Below are 27,952 nucleotides of genomic sequence, written 5' to 3' on the forward strand. Positions count from 1 at the left end.
AGTCTAAACTGTGCTTCTTTAGACTAGTTGAGTATCTGGAGCATCAGCAATTGTGGGTTCAATTACACAGTGGCCACAAACAAGGGACTTTCTTCTGAAACTCTGAGAAATGAGATATGCAGGCTATTCCAGGCAAGAAATTGCCAAGAAACTGAAGATGCCATACAATGCTGTGTACTACCCCTTCACAGAACTGTGCCAACTGGCTCTAACCAGAATAGAAAGAGGAGTAGGAGGCCCAGAGGACAAATACATTGGAGTGTCTAGATTGAGAAACAGACGCTTCACAGGTCCTCAACTTGCTGCCCTCATTAAATAGTACCCACAAAACACCAGTTTCAATGTCAACAGTGAAGAGGCCATGTAAGTGGCCCGGGGTTGGTTTGGTGGTAGTAAAGTGGGATATTTATACAGGTTAAAAGTGAACTTGAAGGAAGGCTTTCATACCTTGTGGATGGCGCTTGAGCCAATTTCCTCCTACAACAGGACAATGACCCAAAGCCCAACTCCAAACTATGCAAGAACTATTTAGGGAAGAAGCAGTCCACTTGTATTCTGTTCATAATAGCGTGGCCAGCACAATTACCGAATAAAAACCCTATTCTGGGAGCAGCTTGACTCTATGGTATTTAAGAAGTGCCCTTCAAGCCAATCCAACTTGCTGGAGGAAGCATGGGGTAAAATCTCTGCAGATTACTTCAACAAATTGACAACTAGAATGCCAAAAGTCTGATAGGCTGCAATTGTTGCAAATCGAGGTTTGACGAAGGCAAGGTTTGAAGGACACAATTATTTCAATTAAAAATAGTTCCCATTCATTTTGCAATATTTCCTAATCAAACTAATTTCATTTGTTTTCATGGAAAACAAGTGACCCCAAACTTTTGAATGGTGGTGTACATTTAACTGAAATGCAGCAAGGGTGGTCTGCCAATCTCCAGATGTTTGTGTTGGCATTTACCTGATTTATATTTTTTCTTGTGGTTCTTGGGGATATTTTGGAAGGGCGTCCACTTGTAGGCCGAGTTGCTGTCATGTTAAATGCTCTCGGTTTGTAAATGATTTGATCACAGTGGACTGATGGAACCTTTTTATTTTAGTTTTTCTACTACACGCATGATTTCCTCTAAACCACCACATGGAATTGGTAACTGTAAACTAAAAACTAAAAGTTTGGTTCTGAATAAAGATTTCATGGTGAACTCAAAAGAAAATTTTAAGTCAGCCTTGATTATTGGTGTTAGGGTGTAGAAGGTTTTTAGATGTGTCATGTTATTGCCAAAGAAGCAACGGTAGCCTCATCTTTTTCACCATACCCACCACTACATCCACCACTACATCCACCACCCCATTCACAAATATTCACCATTATGACTCAAGCTTGTTATTGTACTGCATGTTTTCGTGAATGGACCTTTCGTTTGCTGTATCACACCTCTCCTCCTTCTATCCTTTTCGCTAGGACTCTTACCCACAGAGACACGCTCCTACCCACGGACATACTCTGCCTCTCTCTCTCTCTTCCTGTGATCAGTTATTTGGTCTGTTTGTGAGTCAGTCTCAATTTTCGGAATGAACAACTGCACTGAGAGAGCCACTGGGAGACAGTGAGAGCCAGTGGTCCATTTTATTTCCTGGAAGAGAGTGTGGTCGTCCGATTGAAACGGGGGATTTTCTCCAAACAAAAAGAAGATAGACTAATTATTAACGGAGACCCTGAGATGTAGTGTTTCATAACGGAAGTACTGTATTGACTGGTATGAGTGAACAGAGAGGATGAGATGACTGTGTTCTATGGATAAATAAGGCCGTTTTTAGGCGTTGTTTTTGTGGTTTTTGTTGTTGGTGTGTTTGTGTGTGTATGTGTACCTGGGTGCGTGAGTCGCACAAATACAAGTCTTAGTTGCAAAAGTCTAAGGCCACCAGACATTTGTGTGGCCTCCATTAGAGTGCAGAATTGAGGTGATTTTTTTGTAATAGACTGTTTCTTCCAGGCTTCCGGGAGCATTTGACATTTCTCATCTTTTGAATTTGGCAGTTTTTTGTTGTTCTCTGTCCAAGTTATCCTACAGAGCATCCAGTTATGTTCAGACTGTTAATCTGAGGTGGCCAATCCCACACTGCTCCAAATAGGTTTTAATCTGTTTTTGCAGAGTAATTGATTATTATTGTTTTGAAATATTACTCAAGTCAATCAGTGAATCTCTTTTAAGACTTCTTGTCATGGTTGAAGGGTGTAGTTTGTGCCATATGACTATGTAGCACCAGGAAGTGACCCTTAAGTTTATTAGAAGCAGACATATTTTTGGGTGTTACAATGCATTGTCATTTAAATTCTTCAAATTTCTTCATGAATTTTTTTCTAGCTGTCTTACAAGATATCCGTTACTTTTAAGACAAAACAATAAATTATTTTAATTGCACATATGTGTATTTGTATTTATTCAAGTTTTTTTTTTGGAGCCAATGAACAAAAAGGATAAATAGCTTGAAAAAAAAATCAAGTGGCCTAAACCGTGCATAGCATCATGTCAGTTAAAGGAACAGGGCTGTCACCTTGGTGATGTGCTGTTGTCATTACTGGAAACAAGTGTGGTGGTCTAACATTCACAGAGTTGAATGGGCTCGCCCCCTGGTCCAAAACAAACTAGTTTAGGGGTCAGGGCCTAGAATTCACAGAAGTTAGTCATCAACAACACACACACTCTCTTTCTCTCTCTCACACATGCACACTCACACACACACACACACACACACACACACACACTATTCCACAGTTAATCATAAGATAGAAAATCACTAAGCCTTCTCAGGCTACGGTCTAGTTGCAGTGTATCTTTTATTGGGCCACTCAATCAGAAACCAAATGTTTCTCATATGGTTGAGACTCATGAAAGTGTCAGTAGCAGATTCAGTTACAAAACCATGATGCATCAGCAAAAATGTCAATTCATTTTGAAGACGGAGATTAAACGAAACAACTAATCTAAACAGCTAAAAGTTCAAATTGTGGGAAAAAAATATTGCCAGTAATTTTTTTATAATTGTATTGTTCCGTGTCATGTTTAAGGTATGTTAAGGGAGCAATGTTAAAAAAATATATTAGAAATGGATTCAAGTTTTTGTGATAATGATCTATTTACCTGATGGTAAACAGCCTTCAAACTGCCACAGCACAATCATTCAATATGCCTGCTGTCTTTGACAAGGTGAAATTAGTCTGTCAACCAAAAGCATTTATAGGAGTGGAACTGAGACAGCCCTTATTTGGCAGTTAGTCATCCACTCTAGAGATTTGAATCACAGGTCAGAACCATCCATTCCAATAAACACTCCTTGAGTCAATGATGATGTCTTACACTGTGAAGATTTCTGCAAGATGCAAAATGTGTTAATTGAGTGCATTTTTTCATGAAATACGGTATACTTATGTGCATATATACATCATTTATTACCGCTTTTATATGCTGGTGATGTGATACTATCTACTTTTCATTTCCTTTTAAATGAAGCTAACCAAACCCTTTGAGGTTTTTCCAACCCCACCTAGGCAGATAAAGTCCTACGGAAGCCCTATCTGACCTGTGTGCTTTACCTTCCTGCACTGCAACCTCTGTCCTTACTTAAACCAGCTTACTATTTAGGCTCATTGTAGGTGACAAGAGACAACATCTGTACACTGCAGTATAAAACGTGTTCATGTTTTTTGTGCATTCTGTGTATTCTGTGTGGTTGGTAATATAGCATCTGAAGGAATGAATAATGTGAGAGCAGAGAGCGTAAACTGAAGAAGTGAAACCAAACAGGGAAGGGTTGATTAGTAAGGTATGAAGTTTCAGATCACATAGAGAGGCGAGGGCATTTTGAAGTACGTTGAAAAAACGATTATGGATGTTTCATTTACTCTGATAATGCAGTGTTACTGTACTTCCCAACCAATAGTATTTATTTATACATACATGCGCACACACACACACACACACACACATGCCCATTATTAACTTCCTGGGCTCCACACAAAACAGGTAAAATGAAATAATACAAATACAATACAGACATAACTATCTGTATTTAGTTAGTATTAATAGGCACATTAAATGGAGAAAACACAATAGAATTAAGAGGAAAATGCAGTGCAATCCAAAACTGTAGATTCTAAATGCATAGTTCCATAAATGATTCCCATAATTGGATGAACTTGGATATCCAAATTTAGACAGACCAAACAGGTTCTAATTACGACATTAAATATGAATCTGTCATCCTCTTTCTCTGTGGCGGAGTAGACATAAGCTGTGTTTGTCCTGCTGTCCCCAGGCGTGTGTGCATGCCCTGAGACGTGCGCTCTGTTCTTTACTGTCAAATGAATGAGGCCCCGGGATGATAAAATGTTGTCTTTCAAAGCAGCTCTACGGAGTTATGTGGAACACAACCAGTGTGTGTGTGTGTGTGTGTGTGTGTGTGTGTGTACATGATCCTGGATTAACTACAGATGTGGGCGCAGGCGTAGCTAGATCGCGACTGGCCCATGTTCGAGTAAAAAATCCCAGTCCTTCCTACCCCCTGTATCCGTGTCAGTGGGACTGTATTTTCATCTGAGGGTGCTTATGGGTCGCATTACGTTTAGCTGGTCGGTGAACACAGTGCTTAAAACCCGCTAAATCCTTATCAGGTTCACTGAGCAGAAATGCAGAAGCTAATCACAGGGGAGCGCACACCTGCTCATGACACGCTGGCGGCAGCACGACGCACTGATTTCGCCCACATCCAGCGCAAAGTTCTAAAGCAAAAACGACAGTCCATCTAAGCCTTACGCAATTTCTTGACTATTATTACACTGTTGTAGTTGTACACCGTTGTAGTTGTACACCGTTGTAGTTGTACACTGTTGTACTTGTACACTGTTGTAGTTGTACACCGTTGTAGTTGTACACCGTTGTAGTTGTACACTGTTGTACTTGTACACTGTTGTAGTTGTACACTGTTGTAGTTGTACACTGTTGTAGTTGTACACTGCTGTGCGACTTTGTTTTGCTGATCGGACAATTTTTACCTGAAATGGCACAGTGACCACAAAAACCATAATAGGTGCTTTGAATGCTGATTGGCTGACAGCTGTTGTATACGTGACCATATATTACAGGTATCACTTTTTACTGTTCGAATTGCATTTGTATCTGGTTTATAATGGCAAAAGGGCATCTGAGGGGTATATTGCTAACCCTGTGTCCAGGCGCTCCGTGACACATTATACCTGATAACAGCTCTAGCTGTGGCATATTGGTCGTATACCACACCTTCTCAGGTTGTACTGCTTAATAATAATATATCTGCATTAACCGTCCCTCTGGTATCAATAAACTATGATACCAGAGTCCTGGCCCAGAAACTGATGTAGCTGTACCTAAGTACCTCTGTGAAATGCCTTGTACATTTTCCTGTTTTCCCATTTCCCATTTCTCAAGTCACTAGAATTGTGCATTCAAAAGCTGTCTTTGAACATGTATTTATTCAGTCCTCACAAAGATAGTAAAACCCCTGATTGAATAGGGGCATGAGAAACGTAACAAAATTTGCTGACTAACGCTGAACAACGGACAATAGATAAGATGTGGTGGCCATTACTGATCGGCCCCACACACCCTGTCAGTCAGTGGCCATGACTGATATTCTCCCCTGATTCTCCCCTGACTACAGGTTGCATTAATTTTGTTCATGGATCAAAAATGAACAGAATCTAACACCCCCAAAAGGTTTATCAGCATTAAGAGTTAAGTTTGCTGTTAGGGGATAGGGAGTAATTAAATAAAAATGTGTCTGTACCTTTGTTTTCCTATACATGTGAGGATAGTAAAACAAGACATTTCAGCAGCTTAGTAGAGTTTAGGGTACGTTACCCTAATCAGAGTTGAAGTTAGGTTTAAGGTCAATGTTAGGAGATTGGAATTAGGGTTGAGGTTAGGGGTTAAGTAAATATGATTCAACGTATTTTTTTCTTCGCCACAAGGATGGTAAACCCAAAATATGTAGCTGCTCGCATTTGATACCATGACTCATGTTCTAGTTTCATTCTCTCTCGCCCTATCATGAGAGAGAGAGAGAGAGAGAGAGAGAGAGAGAGCGCAAAAGTACTGAGGATATTTGAAGAGAGGAATCCCAGGTTGTGTGTTATCTTCCTCTACTCTCTTCTTGCATTAGCCTCCCCAGGCTGTTAAAGAGACAGACAGTACAGCAGGTGGGTCTCACAGGCTGTTGAAGAGACAAACAGTACAGCAGGTGGGTCTCATAGGCTGTTAAAGAGACAGACAGTACAGCAGGTGGGTCTCATAGGCTGTTGAAGAGACCGACAGTACAGCAGGTGGGTCTCACAGGCTGTTGAAGGGACAGACAGTACAGCAGGTGAGTCTACTTAGCATGACTTGGATAGTGCACAGAGGAAGTCTAACCCCTGTTTAATGTGGTTTGGTTTTTGTTGTGGGGGGGGGGGGGAGTGGGGGGGTATAGCGATAAGAGGTCAAGGATGATCCGTCTGTGTTTTATCTCTAAGATCCTGTCACCACTTCAATAGCAAATATACCAAGTAAACGGCATTAGAAAACGTATATGCTGGCTCTGCTGTGTTCTAATGATTCTGCCATGTCCTGTATTTCTTCTGTTGCTTCATTCCATGATATCTAGCTTATGACAAGCTTACGACACCCTTACGGTCTATAAGATATGGTGGATGGATTAGAGGGTGTATGAAGACCTCATCCTATCATGACATGGTATGAAAGTGGCGATGGGCAACAGAAGGAGTTGTCAAACTGTCAAAATGACCACATAATAACCAGGGTCATTGTAACGTAAGACACATCCATGCTTTGTTGCGGGACGCCTATGCTGTGTCCTGAGATCTAGATCTACAATGTTCTTCAAGTGATCCAGTTTCCTTTCAAACCACACGGTAATAACAGGACGCCAAGTTGTTCAGATTTGTGGGGGAAGGAACTACCCAGATGACTACGAAGAAGCCACTTGTGAAATGATTCGGCCGTAAATGGCTGTTTTCTGAAATGACTTGGCAACGATTGGGTGGATGATTTCTCATTCAGAGAAAGGGATGGGGCTGCCCTTGCTCCATTTCAACTAGTAATTCAAACCACCTATGGGGACTTCACCAGAAAGTAGAGATGTAAGGCTTTAGGCCGTGCTCTATCACACACGTACACACAGACGCATGCAAGGGCTATGGTAATGCAAATAGAAAAAAGTAACTGAATAATATGTGCTCTCTTCCTGTCTGAGTGACTGTGTGACAATTCTGTAGAACACACAGATATTGTCACTGGAACAGGGCTTCCAGAGATGTGGACAGGAATGACTGTGACATCTCATTTTCGTGAACCAAAAAGTGTTGCCTCGTCAAACTGAAATTCTCTGTTAGACACTCATGTACATTTCACCTACCAAATCAAACTCTTTAAAACCCTGCAAGAACTTAATTTTCACCTTTGAACGAGCCACGACATTTACTTGAGTATTAGAGTGCGGACATCAAAAATAATTTGGTGGAATTTGAAATATGTTTTGAGACATGATTAGAATTCTTGGTGTATGCAGTTTTGAAGTGCTTCCATCTTTGATTGAGATGCCCTCTAAAGGAAGGGTGGAGAATAAAAGGGAGTGTACTGAGATCCTGAAGGAAAGCGTGCGAGACAGAGAGTAGGAGGCCAATAGATAGAGAGAACAAGAGGCAGGGAGATCAAGAGGGAGGGAGGGTGAAAGAGAGAGAGAGAAAGAGGCAGAGAGAGGTGGAACAAGAGGAAGATGGAGAGAGAGAGAAAGAGAGAGAGAGGTAGAGGGACCTGGATCTGTGTACCAGGCCGACAGTGTCTTCGGTTGATGCCAAAAAGCACATTCTTTGGCAGGGCGCTGGGCTGCTGAAAAGCACCACTCGGGAACACAATGTTCGAGAGGCTGGACGCAGCAAAGTGGCCCCCTTACATTAAACAAGACTGATACCATAACAACTGAGCTTTAAATGGAAAACAACACAGTTGAAAAAATGCCTACAGCATTGTTGAAAGGCTCCACCGGAGTGTTGTGGTTTTAAAGTAGAATGCATTTGATTTGAGAGGATGGGACCAACATTATTTTAAACAAGACATCGGGACAAGCTTAGGAGATCCAATTCTGATCCGAAAACAGGGTGCAAGAGAGTTTCCTGCCTCCGACGCGTCACGTTGAGCACATCACTCTCGTCGCAGCGTTTGCGAACACTGAAAGGGGTTCAGAGAGCTTCTCGAGTTGCGCATACTACAGCAGTTTGGGATCTAGCGTGTATGTGCTGGCATGCACTTTGACTCAGAGCGTGTCGGTGTCAGAATGAATTTCAGAAGAGACCTCGTTCGTCCATCAAGAATGCGATGTTAGTTGTGTCTGTGGTGAGTGCGTGTTGATGAGTTGGGTCGCAAATCGGGGTGCCATGATCCAGCAAGCTTCTTTTTCAGTGTCCGCTTCTGTATCGTTTCTGCCTGCTGGATGGTTGTGAGTGTCCCCCGGCGCCGCTGGCTGAGGTCCGTGAGGATGGAGGTGGCCAGCGTCAACCGCCAGTGTGTCAAGGATTCCGGAGAGCTGGTCGCCTGCTTAGGGCTTTGAGGGTGCTCTGGGGTTGACGGGCTTTGAGGGTGCTCTAGGGTTGACGGGCTTTGAGGGTGCTCTGGGGTTGACGGCTTTGAGGGTGCTCTGGGGTTGACGGGCTTTGAGGGTGCTCTGGGGTTGACGGGCTTTGAGGGTGCTCCAGGGTTTACGGATGAGGTGTAGTTTCTCATTACCAGGTGGAATGTGGTGGTTTGCATTAAGGAGACAGTGGCGTTATCCGTGGCTCCGTCAGGTTAATTTTCAATGGGGTCCCAGGTGGTGGGGATGACGGAGCACTTCATGATTAACAGGGCGGGACAGCGTTGGCTATAACAGGGTGGATGATTTCATCTTAAATTAGCCATGAATCCCCTGGAGACGGGGGGGGGGGGGGGGGGGTTGGGGAAGCTGATTGGGAACTACGCCACTAATTTGTCTGGTTGCCAGGGTCCGTGTCTGCCCTGGGGCGTCACCGTCCCTCTGTGGCCCAGGTCCCCTCAGCCTAAGTCAGCCACAGATCGTCAGTGTTTCCCCTGGGGGTGGAAGACTGAGACAGAGCTGAGATACCCAGGTCTGTCTGTCAGGGAATGACATGACAAAATGACAGCTGTTGCAGGATCTAATCTGCCGCTTGTTAATGTTCATCTTCCCATCGTCTGATCTCTTAACGTCACTGTCCCCTCAAAATAGACATTTGATCGTTTTCAATTTGTTATGTTATCTTTAGAGCTAGCACTGGAATGTCTGGCTTATTTTTGTACGCTAGAGATCTGTTTGTCCCCGGCTGTTTTGACTGTTCCTATCTGATTTGTTTACTTCCTTCCTGTACCTTTGTTACCAGAGTTTCACAAATATATGTTATTGGATTTTGCCAGTCAGATAAATGCACCAAAATATAATACAATCAACTGGCTTGCCATGATTTACTTGAATGTGGATTAGCACTGACGTATCGACATGAAAGATGTTCTACTAATTGTATTTCTACTCATTTACTCCTATCCAATTGAAAAATCAGATAATATACATTTGAAAAAACTGGGCCCGGGGGAATGTGGCAGACAAGCTAGCTTGTTAATTATCTTAAAGCCAGCTGGTTCTGGGACTGACAGGTAGCAAAGTCTGTCACTCTCCCTAATATAACAGTTGCTTCCTCAATATAGAAAGCAAACTGTAATGAAGGGATGTTTTGTTCTGGGCTGAAGGCCTTCGCTTCTTCGCTTGGGGGTAGTGGTGGTATTGTGTGAGGCATTGGGCTAAGGCCATGAGGTTGATGGTTGTTTGGATGGTTTGGTAAAAACATAAAGGCATGTTGTGTATATACTTTGTCATGTTCCGGTATGTATGGTTCAGCTACAATAATGGAGCCTTCATTCTTCCGCTCCTCTAGTGACCGCCTCCCAGTCTGGGAGATCAATGCATTCCGATCAGTTAACGTCCTCTGCTTTACTATTGATCCAGGATCTCCTGTAGGGCTTAATGGACTCAGGAGGCATGTGTGCCTGTGTCCGGGTGTGTGTCCATCTCAGTTTGTGTTTATGTATTTGTGTGCCACGCCAATCCGTTGTGAGAGCAGTCTGTAGCGGGTCATGTCTGCCACGTGAGGGGGGGGTGGGGGTGGAGGGGGGTGGGGGGGGGGGTGAGACCGGCAGCTCAACCAGGGCAGGTGTATGACTCAGCATTACTGTGTGCACTGCCACCATGTTGGATATTTGAAACCAGAGTTATTAACCTTCCTCTCCCGCTGGTGTCTGTGTGTTTACTGCAATGCTAAATGTAATATCTCATCTGGGATTGAGAAGCCGGTTGACTTTTTATCACCCAGGACTGGCAGGCAGTAAACATATCATGTCCTTGTCACTGGGGACCTTATGTAAGGAGATGTCTCCTCTTTTATCTCCTCCTCTCCTCTCTTGATGTCTCGCTCAATCTCTTTCTTTGTTTCGCTCTTTCTGTCTCTCACATTTACTCTCTTTCTCTTTGTCTTGCTCTCTCGATCTCTTGTCTCACTCTCTTTAGCGCTCTGCTTGTCTCATACACCCTGTCACTCCAGCCCTCTGTGTCGTTGTCTCCCCCTCACTCTCCGCATGGCATCCAGTGGACATCCGAGATCAGATCATGTCCCATGACAAATGTGTGATGTCTTGTTTTAGATTTTTTACTGGCTGTCAGTTTAGGAAGTTAGAGATGTTTACAGTAAAATTTTCTCTCGATACAGTTTCATGTTTTTCCTTGTTTCCAGTTTGGTTGTATTTCATGAATGCTTGTGTAATTGTTCAGTTCCGTGTGTGTACAGTGGCGGTGCAAAGAGTGTGTTTGTGTATGCTTATAGGTGTGTTTGTTTGGTTTATGGTGATCCGTACATATGTATTCAGGGTCAAAGTTCAAGGTTTTATTTTTGTGGTTATTGATACATTTTGTTTCTGGCCACGAGTGACATGTGTATGTGTGAAAATGTGTGTGTTTGTCTGTGTGTGTGTGTGTGTGTGTGTGTGTGTGTCTGGCCACCCACACCAAACCACTCCTGTTTCTTTGAACTTTGCCTCACATGCCCTTCCACTCTGTTTTCCCTCCGAACAGGACTGCGCACAGAACAGATCTAACAGAGATGCGGGTGATGTGATGACACTTCTCCTGACATTTAAAAGAAGGATGGATGTACTGGAAGGAGGGAGTTAAAGACGGGCGGAGGGGTGTGAGGCGCCTCCGTGCATCAGGTGACTTGGGATAAAGAACTGGGTGAAGGGTTATGGGGAAAAGGGAGGGGGCGACTGGGGTGACACAGGCGTTTCTGCCGTCTGTTGATGAACATCAAGGGTGAAACCGTTGGCGACTCATAACGCGGTCACCGGTCCAAAATGTCGAGCCAAGTCTGTTCGTGCATGGACCGGTACTTTGCGTTCCCGCGCAAATAAATGAAAGTCCTTGTAGATTCGTCACACTTGACTCACTTCCCACTGAACGGGAACACACACACACACACCGCAGGCCACAAACCACAAATAATGTTTGCCAACCACAGGCAACTTCCTGGCACTTACCACATCATTCCACTGACACGTGTGTGTGTGTGTGTACATATGTTCATGGACACTGAAATTTCTTCATGGGTTTCACGCGGAGTGAAACAGTGGTGTTTATCAAACAACTTGTTTGGGCAAGCATTTCCCTTGTGTTTCTCTCCCTCTTTCACTCATTCTCCCTTTCTCTCTCTCCCTCTGTCAAACCCCCTCTCTGTCCGTCTCTCGCCGTGATTACAACCTTTGAAGGCCAGCGATACTGTTTTCGTGAGACGTCTGTTTCTTTGACAGGTTGTTTTTCATTTCGGTCCGTGGACTCCACGTTGCCCCATACTCACCTCCTAGCTGTAGAACTCAGGTGGCTGCCCGTCTTTCCAACAACCACACATCTCCCCTGGCAGGACAACCGGCGGATCGTGACGGCCCGAGGTCTTTACTCTGCAACACCACCGACTGCTGCGCGTTAGAAGAACTGCAAGGGGAGACGAGGAAGCATGACTACCGAGAGGGAGCGCGATGGGAGGATCTTGAAAGTGTTTTGGAGAGCGGCACAGAGACCGTGAAGGGAAAGAGTAGAAGATAAGTGGGAAAGGGGAGGAGAGGGAGGAGAGAGACCTGTCGACTCACTGAGCAGGAATGACTCGACTGCTCGTTTTATGTACGGCAGGGCAGCACTCACTCCCGTCAAACGGCGCACTCGCACAGACACTCGCCCGCTGGTCTGGCTGGGGATGTTGCCGCGCGCAGAGCTCCGGGACCGAAAGCTCTCGCAGCCTCAGGGACTCGGAAGGCACTCGGCCGCGGTAAGAGAGCCAGGCTGGGATACCTCTGCTGGAGCCCCCCCCCCTGGAACGTTTCTCAGTTTTTCTCTCTTTCTCCACTTTTCCCTGTCTTTACGGATGTTCCCATACTTTCTCTCCCCTCCTTTTTGTTTGTTTCTATGCTCCCTCTATCCATGGCTCCCTCTCAGGATGGACCCCGGATATGAAAGGAGCAGGTGGCAGGCATAGTCTCACAGCATCAATAGGTTACTTTGTCCTGTTCTTTTCCTCATTCTGTGCGCGTTTATGTGTTTTGCGTCACGACTGGAGCGCGAGTTATATAGGTGGTGGCGTGTCTTGTGTTGTTTCAAGGTCATATTTGTGGGAGAGCGTATGGCTGTTTGTGGGAGAAGTTATGGCAGATTCATAGGAGATTAGTCTCTGGGTCTTAGTAAGCTGACCGTGTAATTATTCATTTGCTGCTGCTATTGTCAGAAGTGATTTTTCATAGACAGCCAGTGAATAGCTTAGGCTACCCTTAATTACCTGTCGTCATATGGCACTGTTCTGAGTTTGCTGCGGTTGTCAGTAGTCAACTCTGTTGTGGCCTGCCTGACTAATGTGAACAGGTAGGATTCCTGTATTCGGCTGATTTGTACCCGGACAGTGACGGTTGTTTGCTTTGCAATATGAGATGGGCTGGAGACGGAGACAGTAGGTCTGTGAAGGGGTCAACTCAACGATCAGATTTCAGATATATCAATATGAAATTGACTTCCAGGGACATTGGACAAGCCGTTCCAAGGTGTGTCTGAATCACATTGTTCTTGTGCACTTTTGCTGTATGAAAGAATCGCACACCGAGGCCATACGTTCACATGCCCAAGGAGACGCACAAACATCACAACCGGTCACACACACAAGCACACGCACTCTGACAGACACACACACACACACACACAGACACACAGATACATACCTATGCCTGTTGTTTGGTGATGACGTGAGGCTCCTCCCAACGCCTACGCTCCTGGAATTAGTGCATATGAATAGCTGGAAGCGGTGGGTGTGGCACACTCGGCTGTACCTTGTCCTAACCCCTGCATCGCCCACACACTCATAAACTCATAAATCTACGCGAGCCAACACACCCGCACATACAAGCCGTCCGTTCACGCTGTATCAAATCAGGTATGGGCAACTTCCTGTTCCCTCTTCTTTACGGTGGCACACCGGGATTGTCCTACTTTCTGGGCGCATGTGACGGTGAGATTCCGAGGCCTGATTCTGTCAGGAACGGCTGATTCACTGTCGGTGGACGGGGGGGGGGGGTTGAAGTTTGGCCTTGTTAGCGTTAATCCTGCTCATCTCTCAGGTGACACCCGCATTGACTTATCTCCACCGGTCTGACCCGGCGGCGTGCTCCGCGGGGCGCAATCGCAGCCATAGATCACGTCTCTCTAATTGGAATTGCAGCCCATCCTGGCTGCGGCCGGAGATGGGGCCTGGCCCAAATTCGGTCGGGTCACGGGGATCCGCTTCAGTTCAGGGTCAGTGGCGTGCCTAGCGATGCGTTTGCAATGTGCCTGTGATTGACCGAGGGACCAGCAGTAAGAGTGGTAGATTATGAGTGAGCGGCACGGAAGAAAACTCGTCGACTGTGTCCGGATTCCCACGATGCCAAGTGTTTACAGAGAGGATGTGAGGCGCAGCCGCTCGGGTGGAACCCTCCTCTGTTCCTAAATCACCATGGAAACAGTGCCCATAATTCATTATCAAAGACAGACATCGGCTGCTAAATTGGGACCACATTGACATCATCACACTTGACCAAGCACTGACCTAGCATGAGGGATTATGCCGTCCACGGAATAGATAACGCCTGGGAATGTATTGGGAATCATCTGTTGATAATATGTGGATGTTTGAACTTCCTAGTCACTGTGTGGTTAGTGTCTGTATTGTTTACCTGCGAGACGCCTTTTGGCGGTCCTTTGACTGGGAGTGTTGCAGTGTCTTGTGGTACTTGAAGTCCTCGTCCTCGGTTGGCATGACTCCTCTCCACTTTCCTGAAGTTGTGCTGTGCCAAGAAACACACACAGTGGCCATGTCTGTGGGCGTGTTCTCGCGTGCTTACGTTGGAGAAAAATATTGTGAGCGAGCGGAAGAGAGGGAGAAGTGCTACAGAGGGTGTGGTAAAGGTTGTCTCTTTCAAACATACTTGCATACGCACAGCTATATCACGCACGCACACAGACACACAAAGACACACACACACACTCTCTACATACTTAGCAGTGCCATAGTTCTTTCTCATATGGGTGTGCGCTTCCTTTTCTCCACTGGTTTTTGTTGGCTGCTGTGGAAGACACACCCTCTGTATTTGGTGGAGCAGGAGTCACAGGAGAGGTTTGAGACTGACCTAGGTGGACAGAGGTTGCACTGAATGTACACCCACATAAGGCTGCCTATCTGGTTTACCCACTAACCTGGTTATACCGGCACCACCAACACTGCCAACTCTGCTGTTTTCCCTGTGATTTCTCAGGACAGGGGACGTGATGGGTGTCTAAGAGGATGAGGAGGGTACGACGTCGCTCACTCGCTCAGAGGACTAACCAGGCGGAACCGTAAGCCACAGTGGAGAACAATCTTCTTTACTAGGAACATTACAGGAAGCCGTGAGCTGTTCGCCAATGTCCTGTTAACGACCGATCTGCTCCCGTGCGTACGTGTGCGTTGGTGCGCGTGCATGCCCGCGTGTGTGTGGCTGTGCAAGTGTATGCGTGTGGGAGTCTGTGTTTGTTTACCTGAGTGAATGTGCGTCAGTGGAAGGTAACTGAATCTGGTATACACTGACCCTTCCCTCTGATACAAACACACACACACACTGCCACGTCTCACAGCTTTGTTAAATGAATACCTGTCACATTTCAGAGGGAAGGACAGAGAGAGAGGGAGAGTGAAGGAGAGAGGGAAGGAAGGAGAAAAGAAAGTAAAGGAAGGAGATTCAGAGCTGCGGGAGTCCAGTTAATGGGATGAGGTTAGTTATGATTTATGTGTATGTGATGGTTTTGTTGTGATGGATGGACGTGGGCCCTCTGTGGATGTGATGGTTTTGTTGTGATGGATGGACGTGGGCCCACTGGGGATGTGATGGTTTTGTTGTGATGGATAGACGTTGGCCCTCTGTGTATGACATGGTTTAGTTGTGATGGATGGATGTGGGCCCACCGGGGATGTGATGGTTTTGTTGTGATGGATGGATGTGGGCCCTCTCTGGATGTGATGGTTTAATTGTGATTGATAGATGTGGGCCCACTGTGAATGTTATGGTTTTTGTTGGGATGGATAGACGTGGGCCCTCTGGGGATTTGATGGTTTAGTTGTGATGGATGGGTGTGGGCCCTCTGTGATTAGGGTGAAAGTTAGGTTAGCACAATAATACACATCCGACCCTTACTTCTGTAGGTGGCTCTGTCATCGCATTTGAGGAATGCAATGACTTACTTGGAATCATTTCTGTAAACTTGTTTGGTTCACTTCCCAGTGAAACCTTATTGGGCGTCAGCTGAGAGTTCTCAGACTTGACAGGAAGTGAGATGATTTGATAATGACATCACTTGCACACGGGGGTTGTCCAGAACAGTTTATTTCACGTGGAACAGAGGTCCTGTTGTTGTCTTTGGGTGTGCTTATGCGTCGGTACTGTGGTCTGTGTTTACGTGTCAAAAGAAAAGAAACGATGAGGTGTGACGCTTCTCTGAAAGTGCAGAACCCACACGTCTGAAGTTCCAACTGAGCATAACCAATGATGTCATGCTTTCGCAAGGGTCACTGTTTGGCTGGACTTGAGGGTGTGGACTCTAGAGCCTGAATGGTGCCAGGAATCAGACCACCCTCTGCCACGCACACAACACACACACACACCTTCCTATGAGTGTCCATTAGCATAATTGTTCCCATGGTGACCGTGTGGTCAGGGGTCACTTAGCAAGACACCAGAACGTTGAGGACCTCAATGATTTTGGCCTTTTGTTCTGCTATTCACTGTTTTCCCTTGAAGCAGTAACGCACTCTTGTTAGCGTTTGTGACAGGATCACAGCTGATGACACACCAATGTACACATAAAGGCGGGTTAGGGTTCGGACATAAGGAGGCTGATGTGAAATTCTGTGAGCAAGACACCTAAGGTATGTCAGGCACTTCTACTGCTGGCACATTGCCAAGAAGGGGACTGCATGTCTTACAGTAGGCTGTCTGGTAGGGTTTTACTTAAGTAAGCATAATAAAACTGGTTGTTTGGATGCTGATTGGATGAGCTGCATTCCAAGCCATGCTATAATTAAATGTGGAACGATGCTGATTCACAGTATTGTTGACACGTCAGTGATGTGATTGGCTGTGATATTGGCCTATAGATTTCTCCCCCTCTTTGAAATTGTTGTCAAAATTGGAGTGTTTCCTTGATTTTCTGGTCAACCAGCTAATGTAGATGTCATTGTAAACAACTGGTTGCAGAAATTCTAAAAAGTTAACTACATTTCTGTTTATGTTAGAAAATGTGCGCTAAGTTGTGTATGAAATCATGTTCTCATCTAAATCACTGCGAAATATGTTTTCTAAAACATACAGTAAAACGTTCTGTAAAAACTTTGCATGTGCAAAATAAAGCAGTCCAGGGACATTTGTTTTAAATAAAGCATACTGCTCTTTCAATAGCCCTTCCTTTCACTTGACTAACACAACCCATGACAGGAACATCACATGTAAAGCACATTTAATTGTATATTTGAATTAAATCACTAGTTTGATACGTGTATTCATACAATGACATTGCAATCTGGGAGATAACCTTGTGGGTAGAGCACCAATAACCAAAGGATGTTGGATTGACTCCCAGATACGCCAAGGTGAAAATATATTTTTCTCTGTCCTTCAGCTTGACAGTTAACACTAACACTGTCACTGTTAGTTGCCACTGAATAAGAGTATCTGCTTAATCAACCTAGTCTTAGGGGAATATATAAGATATATATAATTTGTATCACCTTAAGTTAGGGTACATCACAATGCGCTACCAAAATGTATAAGACATTACAAATCTGCTAAAACGTATCATACGTTACATATTTGCAAATTAAATTCAAGGATAGAGGTAATGATAGGCATTACAGAACTGGGGTTATGGTTAGGGTTAATGTTAGGCATTACAGTACTGGGTTTATGGTTAGGGTTAATGTTAGGCATTACGGAACTGAGGTTATGGTTAGGTTTAATGTTAGGCATTACAGTACTGGGGTTATGGTTAGGGTTAATGTTAGGCATTACAGTCCTGGGGTTATAGTTAGGGTTAATGTTAGGCATTACGGAACTGAGGTTATGGTTAGGGTTAATGTTAGGCATAACAGTACTGGGGTTATGGTTAGGGTTAATGTTAGGCATAACAGTACTGGGGTTATGGTTAGGGTTAATGTTAGGGATTACAGTACTGGGGTTATGGTTAGGGTTAATGTTAGGCATAACAGTACTGGGGTTATGGTTAGGGTTAATGTTAGGCATTACAGTACTGGGGTTATGGTTAGGGTTAATGTTAGGCATAACAGTACTGGGGTTATGGTTAGGGTTAATGTTAGGCATAACAGTACTGGGGTTATGGTTAGGGTTAATGTTAGGCATAACAGTACTGGGTTTATGGTTAGGGTTAATGTTAGGCATTACAGTACTGGGGTTATGGTTAGGGTTAATGTTAGGCATTACAGTACTGGGTTTATGGTTAGGGTTAATGTTAGGCATTACGGAACTGAGGTTATGGTTAGGTTTAATGTTAGGCATTACAGTACTGGGGTTATGGTTAGGGTTAATGTTAGGCATTACAGTCCTGGGGTTATAGTTAGGGTTAATGTTAGGCATTACGGAACTGAGGTTATGGTTAGGGTTAATGTTAGGCATAACAGTACTGGGGTTATGGTTAGGGTTAATGTTAGGCATAACAGTACTGGGGTTATGGTTAGGGTTAATGTTAGGCATTACAGTACTGGGGTTATGGTTAGGGTTAATGTTAGGCATTACAGTACTGGGGTTATGGTTAGGGTTAATGTTAGGCATTACATTACTGGGTTTATGGTTAGGGTTAATGTTAGGCATTACAGTACTGGGGTTATGGTTAGGGTTAATGTTAGGCATTACAGTACTGGGGTTATGGTTAGGGTTAATGTTAGGCATTACAGTACTGGGGTTATGGTTAGGGTTAATGTTAGGCATTACAGTCCTGGGGTTAAGGTTTTGGTTATGGTTAGGAAAAAACAAATCCCCTCTACATGGATTTCAGCTTGCAGGCATTGAGGCGAGGGTCAGGGCTGTTTCCGCTGGTCCATCAACCCCAGCCTCAAAGACATTTCAAAAATACACTCTATTTAACTGTATCTGAACTCACCACTGCCCCTACTGTCATCTTTCGGCCTTTAAAGATTTACATAAAATAACTCCTAAAATGGCACATCCCCTGAGAACAGCCTGGCGAAATGACAAAATGTTTTAATGGTTGTTGAATGTTTTTGCATAGTTGCTATGTAAAAGGGTAGGTTGTCCATTCTATCAAAAGTAGACTGGCTAATGTTCTTCTCACTTGAGATGTAGCTAGGCAACTTCAGCTAACTCAGACAAACTTAAAGAAACAACTGACTAGCGAGGTTTTAGTTTGTTTTAGCGTTTCTTCTTTTGGCATTTACTTGGATGTATCCATGATAATAATAATATGGTTGAGTGATTTAGCCTGGCTCAGCAAAAAGTTGTCTTGTCTTGACTGCACAATACACATTTTTTCAGTCAGAGTGCTATAGGCAGGGGAGTTTGCACTAACTTTCCAAGGTCAGGCAGGAACTATGCGTATATTAGCCCCCACAGTACAAAGGTTAATGCTAGTCAAAAAACTAGAGGAAATAACATATGAGTACATAAATACAATAAATGATTCAGACAGCCACTTCGACACAACAGCAACTTCTCTGGGGGCTCAGGGATCATATTCGGATAGAACTGTTAGCAGGCATAGAGCGACAACACAACACGGCATGGAACGCCGCTCAGCATCCAGGATATATTATCTCTTAGGACACTTAGATTCAGCAAGAGTCTTGACCTTATAGTAAGTGACCATAAAGAGATTTACATACAGGCTGTCTAATTATTTTCTTCTTTTCTTTTCCCCACTGTTCAGACAGCACACTGAAAGCACAAATCGGTGTGATAGTTATTCATTGTAACAAAGGTGTTTTATACCATCCCACTGTTTGCCCTTTACCATTCTTTAGCCATTTCCACTAAGCTAAAATAATGAATTGCTTTACATGTAAAAATACAATAAGTCTTAAACATGTAGAGCTTTATTTAACAGAATGTCACAGGCAAGACAGTGGGCTTTTAACAGTTCCAACAGTAGTGATTAAATCTGTCCTTTATAAGTTTCTTTATGACACCACCAGGTTGTGTCATAAATATCTACATCACACTACAAGTGTACTCAAACCTGTAGGAGAGAGGCCCCATAGAGAACTCATAGGGCACTGGAAATAAAGTTTATAATATATATCACTGACCACAACAACACTGTGGCAACTGTCAACGGTATATCTCTGTCTCTTTTCTTTCTCGCTCTGGAGTGGCCTTATGACACAAAGGGTTTGAAAAGTTACACAGTTGGGAAACGTTATTCATTGGTACGGAGAGGAGAGTGCATGAGGTTCACTGCGTGGATGTACAGTCATAGGTTCTAGAGGTGGAGGAGAGAAATGCTCTGGGCCTTTGACTGGCCTTGAGCCAGAAAGCTAACACTGGCCACCTTTCAGGTGAAGGGTTCTGGTTCTGGCATTCACCTGAGAGTGAAGAAAGAGAGAGTGAGAGAGTGATAGAGACGGAGATAGCAGCCCCAGAGGAAGACAGAAATAGAGAGATGGGGAGAGAGTGCGACAGAAAGTCATAAACCAATATATTAAAACTTTTCCCCCACTCAGTCAAGCACACTGAATACACACACACACACATACACACACACACACATACACACACACACACATACACACACAAACATAAATACACCCACACACACATACACACACACGTACATACATACATACATACACACATACACACAAACACATGCATACATACATACATACACACATACATACATACACACACATATACATACACACACATACACACACACACACACACACACACACACATACATACATACACACACACACGCAAAGCAGTATGAAATGTCTCCATCTGAAGATTATTTTGATGACATGTTGTACAGTCATAACTGGGCTGCAGTGGAAGCTGGTCGGGGTTTCCTGGATTAAGCATTTACGGTAAAAAAGAGCTTTGTTTTTGGGAAGTTGTCTTGGCGATGGGCCAAAGGGGAAGCAGTAGGGAAGCATTTACTTTATGAGTTTGCCTGCGGTTACTCTTTTGGCTCTGACTAATACAGTGTGTGTGTGTGTGTGTGACATACATCTGACAATTATCACACTGTTGGGCAGCTGGGGAAAATGGTCTTTTTGAAGATATTTTGGCACCGAGTTGACAGACATTCTTCTTTGTTCTGACTCAGTTTTTGTGGGTAGCAGAGAAGTGTATTGGAAGAAAAAGTTAACATGTCTCATCTCAAAAGGTTTATAGGGGGCTTATGAATTCAGTAGTAGTCCACAGTGTATGCTAGTCAGCTATTTGTCAAAGACTAAGAATCTATTGCAATGTATTTAATTGGTTTACAGTAAATGGCAAACCACTTTGTCAAGATGTGGGAGTTTTGGCTTATCTTAATTCCAAGTAGCTGGTTCATTGTTGCCTTACCCTCACTTCTAAGATACACATGCACACACACACACACATATACACTTAAACACACCCATTCCCTGTTATTTGGGAAAAATGAGGATAAACAGGAGGCTAATCAAAAGTAACAATCCTGAAGGCCACACAATCTGAGTGACTCAGCATGCCGTCATCTGGGGGTCACACAAATTATCCAGAACTCCAAACCACACCCCTTTTAGTTGGTGCGAGAGCGCTTTCCAAAACACGCCCCTTTTGCTTGGGGCGAGAGTGCTTTCCAAAATACGCCCCTTTGGTTGGGGCTAGAGTGCTTTCCAAAACACGCCCCTTTGATTGGGGCTAGAGTACTTTCGAGGCACCAGCCCAGAAGTAGGGTTACTCATTCCTCTCTGGCTTCCTGGTAGCGTGTTCCTGAGGCGTGGGTGAAAAGTGTCTCACACATGCACACACATATACACACACAAACACACACACGTATCCAGTGCCTGTGTGCAGCAAAATAAGAGCTATTTTTAACCCTCCTCCAATTAGGCTGTGAAGATTGTGGTTCTGTTTCCCCCGATGAAAGATGTCCTCTCAGGCCGCGAATGTGGACCAAAGTTCGGCCCGTTCCTGGAACTGGATCCAAACAAAGCCAGATGTTTAAAATAAATTCTCTAGAAAACGTGGAGGCACATGTTATTGTCCACTGTTAATCTGGCAGTGGAAAAGGTATTTTGAGGGTTATAGAGAAACACGTCAACCAAGCTTTTTGGTGCTCTGAAACGTCAGGAACTCTTAAATGTTATCTGATGATGTGGGCTTATTTTCCAGTCAAACAGTAATGGGTGTGTGTGTGTGTGTGTGTGGGTGTGTGTAGATTTACTGTCCAGGTGGCAACCAAAGGCTAGTTCTTGGCTTAGGTTTATGATAAGTTGGGGATGAGGATAGAATTAGGGTACAGGTTTTGGGTTAGCTTTAGGCTTAGGTTTGTGGTCCCCACAATTATTGTGAACTTTTGTGTATTCGCACGCCCATGTGTGGGTGCACCCGTATTGTGTATGCGCGCATGTTTGTATGCACGCACGTGCGCAGGTGTGGTATCCAGGCTCTGGGTGGCACTATGCGGTATTCCTAGCTGACAGCACAGCTGCTCGTCAGAGAATATTTGTTTAAAACCCACTACTTTACTCCGGGGATATTATGGATGACATCTCCCACCTCCCGCAGACCGATCGGCCATTAGCAGAGCCGCATGTACTGAGAGCTAATAATACCTGCCATCAGTACACTCTATTACTCTGCGTGGCCCATGCATGAACCTATAGCGCTTCTAGCCCAGCGCACAACTGCACATTAACACACGCGTGAACCCTGCACACGTGCCCCGGCTAAACCACAGAAAATGAAAAGACATTCTGACAGAGACTCCCACCCTGAAGCGCATCCAGTAATGGGCTTTCTTTACTGGTTAAACTCCTGATATGGCCCCCCGGAGACGCCCATCTTCTGCTGTAATGTCTTATAGTCGGTTAGCCACATAAGACCCGGGCCCCTATATTCTGAACGTGTGGAGACTTCTGTCATGGGTCACATACTCTCTGGTACCGTCCTTATCGTTAGCCCTTTATAATGGCCTGCACACGTTAATGCGAACGCACAGGCACGTGCGCACGCATTACAAACTCGCACCACATTCACGTCAAGGACACATCAAGGCCGGATTGGCAATCTTCTTTCATCCTCTAGCTTAGTCCATTGACTTTCCATTGAGGTTATTGATCTGGAATCCTATAACGTCGTTCAAGGAAAAAGATTTGAGGGACAGACAATATTAATCAGTACTATGTTAACGCTGATTGACTGTCTTTGAGCTCCTACAGCACTGCATAGTCATGATGACAGTATCATAGCCCAAGATGGAGTCTTTACAGGGATGAAGGATACAGACTGTTAAACCCAGGGCGTTGGAGTGAATGGAGGGACACATGTCAGTGATGATGTCTGTAATACTCAGGGGGTTGGAATGAAAGGACACATGTCAGTGATGATGTCTGTTATAGTCAGGGAACTGGAGTGAATGAAGGGACACATGTCAGTGATAATGTCTGTTATAGTCAAGAGGCTATAACAGACATCTATTCTGCTATTGGGAATGCTGTATCCCATATTCTTCATGTATTAAATGACAGATATATATTGTGTTTCTTGTGTGGTTCAGGTGGACAGTTCACCATGCTCAGTCTAATGACTGACTCATAATCCACTTTCTCACACTCTCCCACGGTCACACATATTGATGACTAGTTAATGCCATATCGGGAAGGAGGTAACCTTGTCGTCTGATGATCAGACCGTCGGTGAGTAATACTTCCTGTGTGGTGACGAGAAACATCATGTCCATCACAGTCACCCCTCCTTCATCACCTTCTGCCATCCATCATCCCCCCATCAACTTCTGCCGTTCATCATCCATTCTCCCCGGGTCGCTCCTTCCTGCCTACCCCTCCGTCATCCAACATCACCATTCATCGTCTGTCCTCCTCTTGGGTTGGCGGACCTGTGATACGCTCCAGCCGGAATTCCGTAGTGCTCCGTCGTCTCTTCCTCTTGTGTGAGTGAGTCCTGTTGATTATGAATTCAAATGGGCTATTAACATGGAAATTAATGTTTGTGTGACCGAAGTCAAGGGAAAAAAAGAAATTATCTTTTCTAAGTCTACTCTTATAATGTTATCATTTACTTTGTAAAGTGTTGTTACAATGTGAAAACAGTGGAAGTACATGGAAAAAGAGAATGACGTGTTTCAAAGGAGTTTTATTTAATTTTCAGGGACATTTTGAACTTTAGTCTTTTCTTATCCAAGCGTAAGAGGAAGTGTTTAAAGCGCTCAGCTGGCACTGTGGCTCTCACTATGACTCCGCAAGAAAAAAAGGAGTTGACAACCACCTACCCCCTCCATCCAGGCTTATGTAAACACACCATCTTCTATCTCTCTCTCCCTTCTCTCCTTCTCACCCTCGTTTTCTCCCTTTTCCTTCTCTCCCCCTCTCTCTACCTTGATCCCTCTCTCTCTCTGCCTCTCCCTGTCGCTCCCTCTCTCTCGCTCCGGAGGAGCAGCAGCAGGAAGGGTGACATCACCGTCACCCGCGCCAGCCAGGTCCTGCCATTCATGCGATTGGTGTGTGGGAGTCTCAGTCCCTGCGTGTTACTTCCTGGGTGAGATTGGAACAGGAAGCACATCTACATACGCAGTCTCACCTCCACAAGGGCTCCTTTCACAGAGAGAGAGAGGCAGAGAGAGAGGAAAAGCGAGAGAAGAATAAAATGTGTGTCTTATTCCGCAGGGTGCTGTTGTTGTGGTGAGTTTTGACATTGGCTTTCACTTGTCTCTCGATACAGTGCCAGAGGCTGGTGGTGGTAGTTGGTTTGATGTGTGTGATTTGAGATATTATGCTGCCCCCTGGTGTCCAAAGACGAGGATGTAGAGAAGTGACATGCTCTGATGTTATTGTTCTATAAAACCTGGCTTACAATAAACAACTTGCCTCCTTGTCTTTAAAGACGCTGACATAAACTTTGCTGTAGGCATTATGGGCCATCCAAAGCTCAGAATTCCAACGCTTGCGAGTGACTGTGAGAACCTCTGGGACAAACTGCTATTTAGCTGTGTTGTCATGGTGATTCCATGGTTACGTAAGCGTTTCGGTCCTGTTCCCATATTCAGGCAGGATAGAGGTCTTTGTGTTCCATTCTTGAGGTTTCCGACACTGGACACCCCTTCTGAGATCTGTTCATTTGGGCTAATTTCCTCTACCTGAAAGTGACACGATGATCGCATGATGATGTGGGATTACCTGTTTTATGTGCTGCCTGTCACACCCTACTTGAAACAGACACAGGTGTGTGTTTGTGTGTGTGTGTGTGATCCAGATCTTACAATACATTTTGGGACCAGAAGAGAAAACAGACAAATCAAACCCTGCAAGGTTTTTAGCCCTGTGTGTTTGCTGGGGAATGGGTTGTGGCTGGGTAGTTGGTCATTGTCAACACTATTGTGGACAGGATAAAGATTTGAGAAGATTTCAAGGGGCGTGTCACTCTGTCAGATGGACAGCAGCGGGCGTCCTTCCTATGTCCATAGATACCTGCAGGACAGGTACATGAACCAAGGGCTATTATAAAACAGGTTACATAATACAGCCATTGTTTAGTGCCTGTCTGGTTAGTTTATTTGGTTTGTCATGGTTGTGGAGCGTTTCCTTAAACTCACTCACTAATACTTTCTCGTCTTGTGGTGTGTCGGTGTGTTTTTCCCAGGACCCTTGGCAGGCAGAGAGGTCGCTGAGCTCTAAGTACAACTGCTGAGTGTGTAAGTAACCTTCTGTTTGCGTTTGTTGAATGAGTGCTTGAATACAAATGTGAACTGTTTAGATGTTGTGCCATTGTGTGTTTTCCTACAGTGACAGATGCTGCATAATTATTGTAATGAACTGCGTACACAATATAAAAATGTTGCCCTATACTGTATAATACTGTGAAGTTTTGTGTTTTTTAGGTTAGGCTCTAAACCAAAATATCTCTAGTTATTTTTCACAGCTCTACTGTGAAGTGTGGGAGTGTCGTGAGTGTGGAAAATGATGTCACATGTCAGCTGTCCTCATAGCCGAGCTGGGATTTATTATTTACACTAGTATTTTATTAGGATCCCCATCTTCTATCAAGGGACCACACAGTGAGAAACCGTATACTGTACTAAAGAAAACAATGTTCAAACTACATATTTACAAATGTACATTACAAATAGTGTTATAATGTTTGGGGAGTTGTAAAATGTGTGTGTGCGTGTGTTCGTGAGACAGCGTGTACCTTTTCGCAGTCCCTCTGGTGCTGTGAGATCTTGTGTTATCTGTTTTAGACGTGATATTCCTGCTAGTCCTGAATATGTTTGTTAAATGTGTTTGTGTGGTCATGGCTCTCTACAGCCCTGTGTGTTTTCCAGCTTCTGTTCTTGATTTTGGGGACTGCGAAGCTGAGCTACCATGGCAACAACATTAATCAGAAAGGCACCGACTTCATCCAAAGGCAAAGCACTGTAGCATTCCACTTATGTACTGAAGATTGCTTTATACCGATGCTCATTATAGTATCTGTGTTGGTATGGTTTTTAAATGAGTCGTTGACATGATTTAGCCCTACAGTGGTTCAATCTGCTACATGATCCGTGCTGCACAGTAATTTGTCATTACTGCCAGAGAGAAATAAAATGAGTATATTATAAATACTGTAAATATACTCCAAAATCAGCGAGTGAATTGTCTTCCCCCAGAGGCTGGTTTCACGTGGTGATTTAGATTACGTTCCCAGTTTCTAGCACCATTTGAAATCAGTGTTCTTGGGGAAAGGGGAACAGCTGTGGGCCTTTGGGAGCAGCAGCCAGAAACTACTGGAGCCGTCCTCTCTCATCTCTGTCTCCCCTTTAAAGGATGACTGATTTCCTCTGGTGTTTAGAGCCTCATACACCTTCTAGCACCATTTGAAATCGGTTATAATGACTGGGGATCAATGTCTTCAATGTCCTCAGTGTCTGCAAGTCAGCTCTACAGACACACGGAGAGGAAATTAATCTACTCTATGGATCCTTGATCAAAAGGAATGGGATGGGAGTTCATATCCTCTAGGACAGTTTACGCTTTCTTATTGAATAAATGTTTCATTAAATGGGATTCATTTGACATGCTCTTTCATGATATACTTGTCTTTCTTTCTAATGTGTATGTTGCTATATTTATGTCTGTTGGCTACAAACCTGTGAGTGAACCTCTGCATATAAATCCGCTCTGCAACATATAAGACTTCAGTCAACTCAAGGAACTGATTATAGCTCACAGAATAATAATGCCTTCTGATGTTACCTTCAATGTAGAAAAAAGGTAATCTGGTAGCATTCAACACTGTCAAACAATTTAGAACATGTTTCATGGAACCAAGAGGCTTTTAGCAGACACCACACAGAATCACAGGATGTAGCATGTAGTCAATATAGACTGTATAGAATATTAAGCCATGAAGGTTCCTGATCTGTGATGTGGATAATAGAGTTTCAAGGATATCCTCTGTTCTCAATAAGAAATGAACGACAAAAGTTGTGCTAATTTTATCTGTGCTCTGTGTCTCGGTTGCCTGTATTACCATGTCACAATTTAGGCGCAATAAGATCTGTCAAGCACAACTGATACCTGACCTTGTGTTGTTTGAGACAGATAAAGGTGTGGTGGAAAGTAAAAGGCTTTTGTAGTTAGCATGGTTGGCTGCAACATGCTAATTATAATTTACAACAGGATATGGAATACATCAAGACCAAGACCAAGGAAGCATGTTTAAACAGGTCAATAACCAGGGCTAAAGGTAAGGACAATTTGTATTAATGTGGCTAATGAAAGAACATGTATAGACTTGATGTCGTTGTTTCCAGGATCAGCCTAACCTGGAGGTCTTTAACCTAGCATAATACTGATGGTTCTGGAACCCTGCAAATCTCTACACGAAGGTACACCTTGACATCAATAAATAATCTGTAGAATGCACTATTGTATTTATTCTAAATATCTAAATATAATGGAGTTATGCTTACCTCTCAATCACAATGTCAGTGTTCTCTTGTAATAGAACTTGTTTTTGAAGCCTTCATACAGACCAAAAAGCATGGTTTCATAAGAAAAATG

At 44.1% G+C, this 27,952-nt stretch overlaps 1 long non-coding RNA gene across 7 annotated transcripts in view; it reads left to right on the forward strand.

The window, feature by feature from the left end:
• The window catches only part of LOC109614990, a 44,787-nt gene extending 17,816 nt beyond the window's left edge, over window positions 1–26,971 (forward strand). The window contains exons 2-6 of one of the 7 annotated variants that reach the window (XR_002196010.2): window positions 11,203–11,339; window positions 14,952–15,446; window positions 23,535–23,587; window positions 23,804–23,841; window positions 24,348–26,971. This is a non-coding gene — a long non-coding RNA (uncharacterized LOC109614990). Of the gene's footprint in view, window positions 1–11,202; window positions 11,340–11,415; window positions 12,446–14,951; window positions 15,447–23,534 lie in introns of those variants that run through there. The other 6 variants (XR_002196008.2, XR_002196005.2, XR_002196009.2 and 3 more) reach the window with 6 other exon arrangements.
• The last annotated feature ends 981 nt before the right edge of the window (window positions 26,972–27,952 follow it).

The sequence above is a fragment of the Esox lucius genome, chromosome 23 (genome assembly GCF_011004845.1).
Source record: "Esox lucius isolate fEsoLuc1 chromosome 23, fEsoLuc1.pri, whole genome shotgun sequence".
Classification (NCBI taxonomy): domain Eukaryota; kingdom Metazoa; phylum Chordata; class Actinopteri; order Esociformes; family Esocidae; genus Esox; species Esox lucius.